General features: G+C 50.2%; 1 long non-coding RNA gene across 1 annotated transcript in view; it reads left to right on the top strand.

The window, feature by feature from the left end:
• Positions 1–385: 385 nt before the first annotated feature.
• Positions 386–11038, top strand: part of LOC123770952 (uncharacterized) — a 32211-nt gene continuing 21558 nt past the window's right edge. Inside the window, exon 1 of the long non-coding RNA XR_011223003.1 lies at positions 386–477. This is a non-coding gene — a long non-coding RNA (uncharacterized lncRNA). The remainder of the gene's footprint in view (positions 478–11038) is intronic.

Raw genomic sequence — 11038 nt, 5'->3', positions numbered from 1 at the left:
ATCCAGTTTTTTCCTGTCACAGGTGTGGCATGTATATAGTAGATATATAAAAAGATGCGCCTATTCATATGCAACGTTGTTTCAAAAATTCAAAGCAATCGGTAAAGATGTTTCTAAGATTTCCCCTCACATGAAAAACATAGTTTTTCAGAAGAAGCATGTTTTTTTTGCCCTCACAGACGTGATATCTATATAGTATGTATATAAAAACCTGCTCGGATGCGAATGGAACGATGTGTGAAAATTTCAAAGCAATCAGTGAAGTATTTTCGGAGATTAACGATTTTGAACAAACGAACATTTCCATTTTTATTCATATATGATTTCGCTCCCTGGCCACCAGGGGGCAAGACATGCTAGCCTGACTTGCCAGTTGTTGCCTGGTGTTGAGAGCGGGCGGGTGCGGTTTTGTGGTGCAGTGTATCCGCTGGCGGTATGGTTGTTGGTGGTGATACCCTCGTTCGGCGGGTTGACACGGTGAGCTTGCATTTTTCGGGTGCTGTGGACTAGTCCATTGTGGAGGTAGTGCTGTAGGATGTGCTCCGTGTGGACGTCCCTGATTTGTTGGGGCTGGAAAAGCTCTCGCCTACCCGAGTGGCGATGTCCTTCGCCAAGACATTGTTTTGCCGAGAGTTTGTGGCGCGATGGGATGCCTGAACGATTACTATTCCTGATTCGGCTGTGACCGTGGAGATTTCGGATCCCTTGGGGCCCTTTAAATATGTGAGTGTTCACGGTGTGCCTATAGCTTTCCCTGCGGACGAGCTGCGGTCGGTATTTACGCGGTATGGTGTAGTGGTGAACCACCGTTTCAACACTTTGAGTGCGAGCTGGCTGAGAGGGGTCCGTATGGGCGCTCATACGCTCGTCATGCGGGTCACGACCCCTATTCCGTCCAGCTTTGTGTATCGTGGGCTCCCTCTACGGATCTTTTATCAGGGAAATGAATTAATGAAGCTGTTAATTGAGAAACCAGAAACAGACATGGACCTGTTTCTGGTGTGGTGCTGAGCGCTAGTGGCAGCCGGCTGTGACGCTCCTCGTGCTGAGATGCCTTTGGTTTTCCTGGAGGGTGACTTTCCCTGCTTATCTGAGTGTGGGGTTTCCTCGGCGAATCCTCGCTCTGTCCTGGTGCCTGGTGTGGCTCCTGCGGCAGTTTCGGCGGGCGTTCCGTCTGGCCCTGGTAAGTCTGCCCCTCCGGTGAGCTCAGTGGTCCTGGAGTCTCCTGCTTTGAATTTTCGTCGTTCGGTGGTTGAGGAGGTACATCCGGTTGATTCCGTGGGGGCTTTGGATGCTGCTGTAAAGGTGGTGCCTGCTTCTCCTACCGACTACCGTTTGCTTGCCAGGGCTGTCGGGGTTATGGTGGGTGACTCCTCTCCCCAGCCCTCTGCCTCTGCCTCGTCTCCCTCGTCGTCTTCCGTTGATTCCTCGGTCCCCCAGTGCCTCTTTCCCTGCGCCGGCTTTGTCGTCCGTAATGGATACCTCATGTATGCTGGGGTGTGTTCTCCCACCTGCTGCATCTGCTCCTGCTGTGTCTGCTCCATCTCCGTTGCCGGTCTCCGGGCGTGGTAGTGGCCTTATGCCCCATGCTGTTGAGGCTACTGCTCTGCATGATCATGCTGCCCCGGCTTTGGGGCCGCCTGCCGCTGGTTCTTCTGGGGCACCCTTGCTGAGGGTGACAGTTCCGACGATCAGCGGCCTCTTTTTAAGTGCCGTCGTGGGCTCGGGGTACGTCGCCTCGCCGGACGTGGGCTGAGGAGTGGGATGCGATGGATGATGAGGCTGTGGACGTCGCTGTGGTCTTCTTTGGTGCCTTCTGTGTTGGACGCTGTGCCGCCTGCTGATGGCTCCTTTCAGTGGGCGGTTGCCCCGGGTGATCACGACCTGGTAGTGGTGTTATCGAAGGATGCACGTCGGGGGGCCTCTGCCCCTGTTCCGGTTGGTGGGGGCACTGGGGCGCCTGCAGGAGCAACCTCCGTGGGGCTTGATGCGGTGCCTGGCATCTATCGCAGTGAGTGTGAGTGAACGCACACCAGCCTGGACCCTGGGGTCCAGGCTGGTGTGCGTCCGGATGTGCGGCGTGGTGTGCTTTGGGTGGTGGATGGGTCCTCCGGGGGTCGCATCTTGTTGGGGGTGTCCTGAGGCTTTCGCGATGGCGCCCTCGGGTGTATGTGCGACTTTGAATGTTAGGGGATTGAATGATCTTGGTGTCCAGTTGGGCCTGTTGGGTGTTCTGCAGGAGCAGCGTTTGGATGTGGCTCTGATTCAGGAGCATAATGTTCATGATGTCTGTGTTGCAGTGTTTGAGTGTGCATTTTCATGTTGTGCTCAACCTGCCAAGGACGTCCTTCGGGGCGACGCTTATGTTGTTTTCTAGAAGGGCTTCCTTCTCCGTGCTTCACACGGAGATGGACAAGGATGGGCGGGTTTTGTTTGTGAGGGTGGAATTTTTGGGGGTCGTCATTCTGTTTCTGACGGTGTACGCCCCCTCGAGGACGGCGCACCTTCGGGAGCGGGAGGAGTTTTTTCGGGTGGGGCTTCTCCCTTTCTTGCGTCATGATATGCGGGGTATGATTTTTGGGGGGGACTTTAATTGCATGACGAGTGCGCGGGACTGTAGTAGCACTCGCCCGCAGAATGTCTCGGCTGCGCTGCTGGAGGTGGTACGTTCTTGCGGTTTCAAGGACGCTGCTGTGCTCTCTGAGGCCGAGTTGTCTTTTACGTTTACTGCTCGTGGGGCACGTTCACGGATTGATTGGGTGTATGTTACTGGCGGGAAGTATTTTGTGTTTGCTTTCAACACTGTCCTAGTTGCATTCTCGGACCATAGTTTAGTGGTGGTCCGGGTTGGTATGCCCAGTCAAGTGCGGGGATGGTGGAAGTTGAATTGTGGGTTGTAGCGTTGTCCGTGGGTCTGTGGGTAGTTTCGGGTTTGGTGGGTCGGGGTTCTGGCCCGGCGGTGTGCGTTTCCTTCTGTTTTGGAGTGGTGGGAGTGGAGTAAGGTGCAGTGTCGGTTGTTCTTTTGCGTGGTTGCCAAGCGTGAGGCTGCTGGGCGCTTTGGGTTGTTACAGGCGAGTCTTTCGCAGTTGTATGTGCGCTTCAATGCTGGGGTTGAATGTTTTGGGGAGATTGCGGAGTGTAAGGAGCATATTTGTAGTTTGCGGAATGAGTGGGCTGAGGGTGTTCCTGTGCGTGCTCGTGTGAGTTAGCGTGAGAACGGGGAACGGCTCTCTACTTTTCCTTTAGGGAAGGTGAGGGATGCGTGGGACTCTGTTCTTTTTACGGCTCTGCAACGGCCGGATGGCACCGTTGTTTCGGACACCGGTGGTGTGTTGCATTATGTTCGGCAGGAGTTGGCTGCGCTCTATGGGGAGGTGGTAGGAGATGCAGCATTTGCAGAGGACTTCTTGGGTCGGTGTGTTCCGGGGTCGTCTGGTGCGGATTGTGTTGGTTTGGTGGAAGATGTTTCGTTGTGGGAGCTTTTTGAGGTGGTCCGGTCGTTTCGTTCCGGGATGGTGCCGGGTTCGGATGGTCTTCCTGTCGAGTTTTACGTTGCATTTTGGAATGTGTTGGGGGATGTTCTTCTGGACGTGGTCCAGACTTGTCTTTGGGGGTGCGTTCTGCCTATGTCTCAGTGCGTTGGGATTGTGCGGCTCCTCTCGAAGCCGGGTGATTTGCGGTTCTTCTCGCACTGGAGGCCCATTACTATGCTGAATATGGACTATAAGATCCTGTCCAAGGTTTTAGTTGGTCGGTGTCGCTGTATTGTTACGTCTGTTGTTTCTGTGGAACAATTTTGTGGTATTCCGGGTCGCTCGTTATTGCAGTGCAATGCGTTGTTTCGGGTGTGATCTTGTATGTGTCGGGTTCTCGCTCGTCGGCGGCAATGCTTTGCCTGGATTGGATGAAGGCTTTCGACCGTGTGTTGCTCGCATTTATTTTTCGTGTGTTGGAGAGGCTTGGGTTTCCGTCTTTGTTTGTTCGTTGGGTGCGCATGTTGTACACTCAATGTTGTAGTCGGGTTTGCGTCAATGGGTTCTTGAGTGATTCTTTCCCTGTGCGTCGCTCGATGTGGCAGGGTTGTCCGCTTTCTATGCTCCTTTATGTGTTCTTTCAGAAGCCTTTTTTTCGGGCAGTCAAGGCTTGTCCATTGATCCGCCACCCCCAGCTGCCGTCTGATCTTCGATTACCCATATGCGGATGATACCGTCCTGTTCATGGCCTCTGAGGATTCTGTTGAGGCTCTCCAGTTTGTGGTTGAGAGGTTTGAGTTGGCCACTGGGGCCCGGGTCAATCGAGCGAAGTCCGGTCTTATGGGTATCGGTGGGTGGTCCTCTTGCCTTCTGTGGGTGGGGTCTTGGTTTCCGGTGGTCTCCTCTATGCATGTTTTGGGGATTTCCTGGTTCGCTTCCTATGAGCAGTCTTTGGAGTGTAATTGGGGTGCGGTTTCCTGTAGTGTTAGTGTTGCAATTGGATTGTTGGATGCGCGCCCGTTGACGATTTATCAGCGAGCGTTGCTTGTTAATTGCAAGGTTTTGTCACGTGTCTGGTACGTAGCTCAGTGTTTTCCCCTAGATCGCCGGCTGGCTCTAGCGTTGGAACGTCAGGTCTATAGGTCCATCTGGTGCAGTCGGTACCACCCGGTTCGTCGCTCGACGATGGTGTTAGCTGTGCGGGAGGGTGGGGTGGGGATTCCGCATGTGTTTATCAGGGCTCGGGCATTGTTCTGGGTCTCGTTGTGTCAGGGATTGGAGCTGGGTGGGGGGCTCAATGCTTTGCGTGTTTTTTATTGCTCGGTTAGGTTTAGTTTTTCGGTTGATTTGGGTGTCTGTCGGGAGGTGGCCTTCTGCACCCCTCCTGTTTACTCTTGTGCGGTGGACATTCTTCGGGCTGTCTGCCGTTGTCCAGGTTTCATGTCTTTGTACGTTAAGGCGGTTTATGTTTTTTTTCGTCGAGTTCGGCCGCGTGTGGAGGGTTTGTTCCCGTGTTGGGACTGGGAGGGGGTGTGAGCGGCGTTGGGGGCGCAGTTTCTGGCTCCGCAGCAACGGGAGTTGTTGTTTCGTATGTTGCATTTGTCGTTGGCGACGATTGTCCGGTTGTGCATGCTGGGTTTGCGTGAATCTGACGCGTGTGTACACTGTGGGTTGCCTGAGACTCAGTTGCATGTTTTCTATTTTTGTGAGTGGTTGCGTGGTTTGCTTGAATGGTTTCGTGACCTGTTGGTTGTGGTTTGAGGGCCGGGGTATTGGGGTGGTTTTTTGCTATTTTTGTTCTTGTCTTTTCCGCGGGGCTCTCGCCGGGTGCGAAATACGTTATGTCTTCTCGTTGCTGATTATGTGTATTGTGTGTGGGTTGGTCGGAGGGAGGGTTATGGGGTTGATAGGGATTTGGGGTTTTTGAGAGGCCGCTTGCGGTACACCTGGTGGTGGCTGCAGCGTGCTTTTCCGGGCTATTTTTGCGGTTGGTTTACGGGTGCGTATGTTCGTGGGGCTGCTTTTGGGTGAGTGGTCGTGGGTCGGGTTCTTGGTTGTGGGTTGTTTTGTTTTATGTTTTTTATCTCTTGTGCTCTTTGTCTGTACCGTTCTGTTTATGTGATATATCCCATGTAATATATATGTATATATATATATATATATATATATATATATATATATATATATATATATATATATATATATATATATATATATATATATATATATATATGTATATATTGTGACGGTAACGCGTTGGTGTTCGGCTGTTTAAGGCTAGGGGTATGGCCTCGTCACATAGTTATAAAAAAAAATAGAAAAACTGGAACTTCGTCTGTGGTAAGGTAAGGAGAAGACACACAAAACACAAGTAAATTTTAACAATGAAATTTTAATTACGTTAAATAAATCAAAACATGAAAAAATGGACAAACAAATTCTTATAATAAAATCAATCAATCAAAATAATAAGAATAATTAAATGACACAATGAAAAGTTACGTTAAGATAAAATAACAAGAAGTGCAACACAAAAATTAAAGGGAGGTGCTGGAATATTGGCTTTAAGCTACCACCTCTCTCAGTACACGCTAACGTCTAGCCGGGAGGAGTGGTAACTGCGAAAGCACAGAATATTCTGAGGTCTGAGGTCGTGGCGACCCCAGACATCAAGTAGTATGGGGGGGTGGAGTGCAGTTGCAGCCCGGCCGGCGACCAATCAGCAGAGCCGGTAGCGATCAACAGGTAGTTTGGCGGTTTGAGTCTGAACAGGTGTCTCTGGCTGCATATGTTTTGCGCTCTGGCAAACCTTGCTGGTGTTGTTGTCGTTGTTGGACATTTCTTCCATAGTAGTTTTATATAATTTCAACAACGTAATTGTGGAGGGAAGAGCAGGCTCAATCTCTTGAAGGAGATTATTGTCACAACTCTCCCCCGAAGCCTGCGGTTCTGGAAGAAGTACGTCGTTATGTGGTGGAGTAATGGATGGAGTCGCTTCTACTTCATAAACTCTGGAGAGGGCATCGGCTATGGTGTTGTCAGAACCCTTGATATAGCGGATCTCCAGGTTGAAGTCTTGTAAATACAGAGCCCATCGTAGAAGACGCTGGTTGGAGAATTGGGCTTGATGTAGGAAGCGGAGAGGGTTGTGGTCTGAGAAGATGGTGGTAGACCTGGCGCCTTGTAGGTACGGAGCGAAGTGTTGGAGGTTCAGGACGATGGATAGTAGCTCCTTTTCAATAGTGCTGTAGTTCCTCTGGTGTGGTTTCAGTTTGTAGCTGTAGTAGCTGACAGGTAGAACCTCCTCGCCTCGTTGTTGCATCAGGACACCACCAACGCCGGTACCACTGGCGTCGACATGAAGGACGAAAGGCTTGGTGATATCTGGAGAGGCGAGAATGGGGTTAGAACAGAGGAGGAATTTGAGTTGTTCGAAAGCAACGGTTTGCTGTATGGTCCAATTATACCGTTGCTTGGGACTGGTTAATAGAATTAGAGGTGTGGCGACTGTACTGAAATTCCTCACAAACCTACGGTAGTAAGAGGCAAGACCAAGGAAGCGCAGGAGCTGCTTCCTGGTGGTAGGCTGTGGATACTGTTGGATGGCTTGAGTGTGTGAGTCTAACGGAGCTATGCTGCCACTCCCAATAACATGACCCAGATAACGCACTTTACCTTTCGCGAAAGTGGACTTGCCCAGGTTGATGGTGAGGCCGGCTGTCAGGAGCTTGGAGAACAGACGTCGCAGCTGGAGCAGATGTTCACTCCAGGTGTTGGAGGCTACGACGATATCGTCCAGGTAGGCGTATGTGTTATCCAAGCCCTGGATGACACGGTTGACAGCTCTTTGAAAGGTGGCCGGGGCATTACATAGTCCGAAAGGAAGGCGTTCATATCTGAAAAGTCCAAAAGGAGTGATGAAGGCAGATATCTCTTTAGCGCGCTCCGTTAGACACACTTGATAGTACCCCTTAAGCAAGTCCACTTGGGACAAGTACTGGGCACTACCAATGGCATCAAGGATGTCATCTATCCTTGGCAAGGGGTAAGCATCCTTGACAGTAACATTGTTCAGTTTACGATAGTCAGTGCATAACCGCACCTTACCTTGGGGTTTGGGCACCAAGATACAAGGTGAGGCCCAGGGGGACTCACAAGGTGTAGCCAGTCCATGGTCCAAGAGGTACTGCACCTCAGCACGCATGACTTCCTTCTTGCTCGGGCTGATTCGGTAGAAGGGTTGACGAATCGGCCGGGTGTCGGGGAGCAGTTGGATGTCGTGCTGGGTAACATTACACTCTTGGGGATCATCTCGGAACAACTCTTGTTGTCCTCTGAAAATCTTGACAAGAGGTGCACTATGATTATCCTGAAAGTATTTGGGAAGATCATTAAGGATTTCGGAATTAGAAAGCGCTGACTCTTTGTCAGTGCTTTCGGGAGGAGAAGCTGGGAAGGTCTCACTGTGGATGTAGGGTTCTGTGAAGGTAGAATAGTTAGTCAGGACAGTGGGAGGAGTACCATTATATTGCTTCAGGAGGTTGACATGGCACAGCTGGGTCTTCCGCCGCCTATCTGGAGTCTCTATTACGTAGTTGTTATTATTCCTGCACTCTTTGACGCGGTAGGGTCCTGAAAATCTGTTTTGTAAAGGTGAACCTGGGATAGGGAAATAGGCAAGGACGAAGTCTCCCGGCTTGAATTTTCTTACTTTGCTGGTCTGGTCGTAATGAGTCTTCATTCTCACCTGGGCTTTCAATAGATTATCATGAGCAAAGCGGTGGACTCTCTCTAGAATGTGTTGAAGGTTTTGAAGAAACTGGGGCACATTCTGATGCTCACTGAAGGTGGCATCTCTGAGAGAGTCTTTGAAAGCCTTAAGGGGAGTACGGCACTTACGGCCGTAGAGCATCTCATAAGGAGATACTCCTAGGGACTCATTGGGGAGACTTCTGAAAATACACATTATAAGGTCAATCTGCTTATCCCAATCCTTCGAGGTTTCACTACAAAACTTTTTCAAGAGTGCTTTGATGGTCTGATGACTACGTTCAAGAGAACCCTGTGAAGCAGGATGATAGGGGCTGGACAATACCTGTTTGATGTTGAACTCCTCCAGTGTCCGTTTGAAGAGATCACTGGTGAAGTTGGTACCACAGTCACTTTGAATCTCCTTGGGAAATCCGTATTGAGTGAAGATCTTCAATAGATGTTTTATAACCGTAGCAGCCGTGATGTTCTTCACTGGAACTGCTATGGGAAATCTGGTGGTAGGACACAGGATGGTTAGGATGTAGGCGTTACCTGAACTGGTCCGAGGTAAAGGACCAACACAGTCTATTATGAGTCTGTGGAAAGGTTCCGCAGGCACCTGTATGGGAATCAGTGGCGCTCTGGGAATGGAGATGTTCGGTTTGCCTGCCATCTGACATGTATGACACTGTTTTACGTACTGTTTGACGTTATTTACCATACCTGGCCAGTAGTAGTCTTGACGAATCCCATGGTAAGTCTTGTTGAAGCCGTAGTGGGAGAACGCTCCATGGGCCAGGTGTAGAATAGTGGGCCGCAGGCTGGTGGGAATCACAAGTTGTTCGATGTTGGCCCAATCGTCCTCCTCCTTCAGTTTACTGGGTCTATATCTGCGGTAGAGCAAGTCGTTCTCTAGGAAGAACCCAGGAATACTGTCGGGTTGAGTCTCAGCCTGGAAAAACAATGGTGTTAAAGTAAGATCTTCCCTCTGCAACTTACGGAACTCCAACTTGGTCAGATGCGGGGGGAGTTTCTGAGGGTCTTGAGGGACAGCGGTAGCAGTAGAGTCAGCTGGCTGTGGACGTGCGGCTTGTGCACGGGTGGTCACGAGAACCGGAGGAGAAACTTCATCACTCTCTTGAACCTCTGCTGGAACATACTCTAGAATAGGGTTTAGTGGCACAGAGTTACACACCTGGGGTTTGTCCATGACGATCAGGTTGGTCGGTTGCAGGTCTTCTGCCAAGTCGTTGCCTAGAAGAAGTTGCACTCCAGGCATGGGAAAAGGCTTTTCCCTGACGGCGACTTGGACTTCCCCGTTCACGTAGGGACAATCCAGGTGGACTCTGGCGAGAGGGTATGGAGTGGTAGCAGTGAGGTCAGTGATGAAGACAGTTTCTCCGGTGTAGACGATGTTGGGCACAGCCGACTTCAAGATGATCGATTGAAGAGCCGCTGTGTCCCTCAAGATCTTCAATTTGAAACGTCCCTCCGGATTTGAACCGTTGGCAGAGACAGTTCCAGTATACAGGTGGTTACTGAAAAGAGAAAGATCATTAACATCAACACCAACATTCATCACAGGCTTACCGGACTTAGGAGGAGTTGGTTTGGGTTTTTGTTGGTCAGTGGTTCCTTTGTATTGAGACTTACCACAGTTGTCTATGGTATGTCCATAGAGTCTACAATACTTGCAGTACAGTTGTGAACCAGCTTGATCGGGGCTCACCTTCTCGTAACTGTACCACGACTTCTTACTGGAGGATGGTTCAGGTGTCAGCCGGTGGATGAGGCTGTAAGTGTCAGCCGACTTAGCACACTTCAGGTAGTCGGTTTCTTCTTTATCTGCTAAGTAGAGGCGGACAGGAGGCGGCACACGTCTCAAGAATTCTTCAACAAGCATCAGGTTGACGAGTTCTGTAAAAGTAGAGACATGTGCTGCTTCCAGCCATTTCATGAAATACCTCCGTTTCGTGTTAGCAAACTCAAGGAAGGTAGTGGTACTTGCCTTCAGGTGGTCACGGAATTTCCTTCTATAACTTTCGGTGGAAAGTAGGTAGGCGTCCAACACTGCTTGTTTCAGAGTGTGGTAGTCATTCTCAGACGCCAGAGTACTGAGTGTGACTGCAGCTCTACCTGTAAGATGGACTCTGAGAAGAGTGGCCCATTGGTCGACAGGCCAACTGAGTTGATTAGCAAGGGTTTCAAAGGTGGTGAAAAACACATCAACTTCTGCTTCTACAAAGGATGGCATTAACTTACTTGCATGTGATATATTAAAACTGACGGGAAGATTGGCAGTAGCTTGCTGGCGTTGAGTGAAGTGTGAAGTTTCCAAGGCGATTTCGCGTTGACGACACTCTAGAGCCAGAGTCGCTTGTTGCTTGTCATGTTCGCGTTGCATCTCCAACTCGCGTTGTTTGGTTTCAAGCTGTACGCGTTCCCGCTCCTGGAGCATTGCAACCTCACGTTCCTGGAGGGCGAGTTCACGTTCCTTGTGGGCGATTTCTCGTTCTTGTTCTTCTCTCCTCAAGGCAGCTTCGCGTTCTTGTTCTTCCCTTCGTATGGCAGCAGCTCGTTCTTGTTGTTCGAGGGCTTCCCTTTGCTGCTCACGTTCAATCTTGGCCAGCTCTAGTTTGAGTTTCATCGTTGCCAAGTCAGTTTTATCTGCAATATAGTAAGTTTCATGAGTTTCAGAGTCTATCTTACCTTGCTCTAAATAGTAATCCAGCAACAGGTTGTGTAGGTCATTTTTGTTGGCTTGGTAGGGAACTTCTAGTTGATACTCATGTGCAAGAGTTTGTAATTCAGTC

This window comes from Procambarus clarkii, chromosome 56, assembly GCF_040958095.1.
Source record: "Procambarus clarkii isolate CNS0578487 chromosome 56, FALCON_Pclarkii_2.0, whole genome shotgun sequence".
NCBI lineage: Eukaryota > Metazoa > Arthropoda > Malacostraca > Decapoda > Cambaridae > Procambarus > Procambarus clarkii.
Note: the sequence above shows the minus strand (reverse complement) of the source record. Positions and strands in the feature narration are given on the sequence as shown.